This window comes from Myotis brandtii, unplaced genomic scaffold (genome assembly GCF_000412655.1).
Source record: "Myotis brandtii unplaced genomic scaffold, ASM41265v1 scaffold305, whole genome shotgun sequence".
Taxonomy (NCBI): domain Eukaryota; kingdom Metazoa; phylum Chordata; class Mammalia; order Chiroptera; family Vespertilionidae; genus Myotis; species Myotis brandtii.
Window position 1 is genome coordinate 509478 of NW_005361652.1, and position 4420 is coordinate 513897.

General features: G+C 43.6%; 1 protein-coding gene and 1 long non-coding RNA gene across 4 annotated transcripts in view; both read right to left on the reverse strand.

The window, feature by feature from the left end:
• The window catches only part of RNF128 (ring finger protein 128, E3 ubiquitin protein ligase), a 151325-nt gene that overhangs the window by 43429 nt on the left and 103476 nt on the right, over positions 1–4420 (reverse strand). The window lies entirely within an intron of this gene.
• Positions 247–4071, reverse strand: LOC106726706. The gene is made up of 3 exons (XR_001362787.1): positions 4058–4071; positions 3947–3974; positions 247–289 (listed from the first exon to the last, which is right to left on the reverse strand). It is a non-coding gene; the product is annotated as an uncharacterized LOC106726706 (long non-coding RNA).

Consider the following 4420-nt stretch of genomic DNA (forward strand, 5'->3'; position numbering starts at 1 on the left):
TGCCCCCTGCCCTGGTGCCAGGCTAGGGGACCTCAGGCCGTGTCCTCCGCCCTGGAGGGGCTTGACGGGGGACCTCAGGCCATGCCCCCCACCCTGGCACCAGGCCAGAGGACCTAAGGCCGCACCCCTCAGCCAGCAGGACTTAACAGGGGACCTCAAGGTGCATCCCTCGCCCTGGTGCTGGGCCAGGGGACCTCAGGCCGTGTCCCCCACCACAGCGCCAGGCCGGGGGACCTCAGGCTGCTACCCCCGCCTGGCGGGGCTTGATGGGGGACTTCAGGCCATGCCCCTGCCCTGGCCTGGGGACCTCAGGCTGTGCTCTCCCACCCTGGCGCCAGGCCAGGGGACCTCAGGCCGTGCCCTCCACCTGGCGGAGCTTGACAAAGGTGGGACTGGCCAGGTCTGGATCTAGCCCAATGAGGGGGAGGGTGGCTGGGTCTGGGTCTTGCATGATTTTGAGGTGCACGTGGGTGGGTGGGGACTTGACTCTGGGTCCTGTGGTGCACCCCAGACTCTGACAGGAGGAAGGTTTTAATATACATTTTACTAATTTTCTTTCATCTCTGACACTTCTATTCTAGAGAAAGGGCAAATAGCAATATTAAAATATTTCCTCTAATTAATCCCCCTTTAATGTGCACGACTTTCGTGCACCGGGCCACTAGTTCTTAGTATAAAAATCCAAGGACTAACTGATTTTAAATGATTCCCAATAAGACGAAGGAAGGATACTCATTCATTCAATTAAGATTTATTTTCTTGGGCATCTACTATGCATATATAAGTTATATGGGGATATAAACATGCTAAGACTTGGCTACTGATCTTAAGGAACTAAGTTTAGTAAGGAAGCTGTGATATATAACAAATACTTCCCTATCCTCAGGTTAACCTCTTATAATTCAACAGTATTCAGTCTGTGGCCCAGTTTGCTCTTAAATTAAGGCTTTCTGAAAGACTAACAGTCCCGTGGATGGTACAAAATATGGCTTATATCCCAGAGAATCTGAGATTTGGGAAAGAGAAATATTTAACTATGCATTTCCCAATTTATAAGGTGATAAACTATCTTATGAGCTCACTACTAAAAATTATAAGAATTTATATATCCAGATTAGTAATTTGAGGCAAATAATGCTTATAAGCCCAAATGTACAACATATTGATAGAAATGTATGTTACTATTCAACACCAACTAAAATCAAGCCTGAAATTAGACTAAATGTATTACTTAGTCTTGTTGACCCCGAGAATAATGGTACCTATTAAGGAGAGCTCCTAGTGGCTGATTGGGCTCAAATTTATACACAGAGCTCAGCAGCCATTACTCAACAGGGGCCTCTCATTCAAGTGGTACTTCAGACAGAAGCCTGAACTAAACTCCTTGTGACCTGCACTGAACTGACTTTCAGCACTGTGTTCCTGACATCTAAGCCAACTTTTACAAAGGAGTTCCTGGAATTATATTTCAACCAATAGGACTGAGACTTTCCTCAACTAATTGAAGATGTATAGCTATATCCTCATCAGCATCTTTATCAAGCAATCAGTGTGGCTCCATTCCAATCAATCAGGACAGAGCTTTTTGAACAAATCAAACTGTGAGGATTTGAACTCCTCTCATTTGCATGAGAAAAGACCAATCAGAGACCACAGGTGAGGACTTCTCTCTATATATAAGTTCCCCTCTGACTCTTGGAACTACTTTCTCTTTCTACCCAAGACTGCATTTCCCTAGCTGGAGCTGTACAACCCAAGCTGTCTTGCTGGAGAAGAATGGAGCTGTCCTCTCTTGGTGGGAGGAAGCCAAATAGATCAGAGCTGTCTAGGCAGGCTGGAGTGGAGCAGACAAGTCTTCCCTACTGGGGGGGGGGGGCTATATAAATCTTGTGAAAAAAGAAAGGGACAAATATTATCTTTCCCCATGTTATGAGGGTGTCAAATTACTCATGCCATTTCAATGCTTATCAAGGTTTATATTCCTTCTAGTTTGTATGACCTGAGACAGATAATCTGAAGAAAAAGAACAGAGGTCTTTGAGTGTTAAGAGATTACCAACCAGAGAAACTTCCACTGATATTAGGTTAAGGTACTATCTTTATGATCAAACTCAAATCTGGAAAAAACAAAGCCACACATGCAAGTACACAAACACATACATACAATTCTAAAAGGCCCTTCAGACTAAAATTTTAATTGCAAAAGTATAATATGAAAACAGAATTAACACTTACAATAATCAAATTAAGAGTACAAACCTTAAATGGCAACATAGATAGCAGAATTATTACCCAAGTAATCCTTTAAATTTATGATCCCCAGTGGCCAAAATATTCAAAAGATAAAGATCCTCTCTTTATTTGAAGTTACTAATTTAAAAATAAGGTATCCCTAAGGTATTATTACAGATTTTTAAAGTTCTAAAAGATCATTTTAACGTATGATAGCCATTTAATTAAACCCTTTTATAACATTACTGACTCATTTGCAATCACTCAGTTTGGCAGACATCAAGAACTTACTTTCTCATTTACATGGGGAAAACCTCAAAAGCCATGGAAAGTAAAGGACTCTTAAATGACTTCTGTTGTATATTTTTCTTCTATCAGTATTTGACTCAGTATCCTTTATGTGTCCAGAGAATTGGTTATTTTGCAAGAAGAGTGGCTCACTTTTCTATTTTTTTGATCACAGATATGTTCTTCTAAACTTTTTTGGTTAATAAAAATAAGTTTTCATTCTTTTAGAAGATATGAGGTGGGTGGCAGGGGTGGATGCTCAGGAACATACTGGCCATTGTGGTCAGATGGAGAGTAAAAAACAATGGAAGTCAAGAAATACATTGTTTATACATAATGAACAATACTCTGCTTCAATTGCCCCAATTCATATTCATACATGCTATGTACATAGTCCAACTATCCATTGAATTAGCTTTCTAATCATATAAAAAACCTATTTCTAAGAATTAATATATACCACCTCTTGCTCACACCCTTGCAACTATTTATTTTTATATTTTTTATTGATTTCAGAGAGGAAGGAAGAGGAAGAGAGAGATAGAAACATCAGTGATGAGAATAATTTGATCAGTTGCTTCCTGCATGCCCCCCACTGAGGATGGAGCCCACAACCCTGGGCATGTGTCCTGACCCAGAATTGACCAGTACTTCCTGGTTCATAGGTCAATGCTCAACAACTGAGCCACACTGGCCAGACCCCTACAACTAGTTAAAAATTTCTCCTCCTATAGTGTTCTCCATAACAGTTAACAGTGTCACAAACCTCTGGTCAATTGGTTTAGGAACCTCAGAATCATGTTTGAATAATCACTGTTAACCTACTAAGCCCTGTAGATGCTACTTCCTTATCTCTCATTATTAAATACTTCTTTCCATTCCTTAGTCTCTCTATTGCCAACTCTAAAAACGGAACCAAGCTTGGGTCTAAAGAAAGAAAAAAAACAGGCTTCCAGAGAGAGAGAGCTTGAGGGCTTTAGTACAAGTAGCCCCTGATATTTATATTGGTTGCTCAGTGATTGCTTACTTCCAGAATCCTGTCTTATGCTCTGAATAACTGAGGTTGCCAGATAAGATTTATGTATAAACTAGACCCTCTTCTAAGTGCTTTACATGCATTAACATATTTCATCTTCACATCAACCCTATAAGGTAGGCATTGCTGTTATTCCATCCTATATAATAAAGAGGTAATATGCAAATTGACCCTTGCTCCATCATGCCATCACATGATGGCTGCGCCCACAGTGAAGGCAGGGGTCTTGTAACACAAAATGGCTGCACCCACAGTGGAGGCAGGGCTCCTGTAACGAGCCAGAATGAGCAATCAGCAGGGACCTGAGGCTGCATGGCACCAGGCTGTGGTGGGGGACCTCAGGCTGTGCGCCCTGCCCAGTGGAGTTTGACAGGGGACCTCAGGCTGTGACCCCTGCCTAGCAGGGCTTGATGGGGAACCTCAGGCCATGCCCCCTGCCCAGCAGGGCTTGAAGGGGGACCTAAGTCCATGCCCCCCCACCCAGCAGGGCTTGATGGGATACCTCAGGCTGCACCCACCACTTGGTAGGATTTGACGGGGGCCCTGAGGCTGAGCCCCCCACCTGGCAGGGCTTGATGGGGGACCTGAGGCTGCACCCCCTGCCTGGAGGGGCTTGACATGGGTGGGGCCGGCCGGGTCGGGATCTCGCCCAATGGGGGTGGGGCCAGCTGGGTCCGGGTCTTTCCATGATTTTGAGGTGCCACGGGTGGGCGGGAACTTGACTCTGGGTCCCACAGCATGCCCCAGACTCTGACAGGAGGAAGATTTTCATGTACATTTTACTAATTTTCTTTCATCTCTGACACTTCTATTATAGAGAAAGGGCAAATAGCAATATTAAAATATTTCCTCTAATTAATTCCCT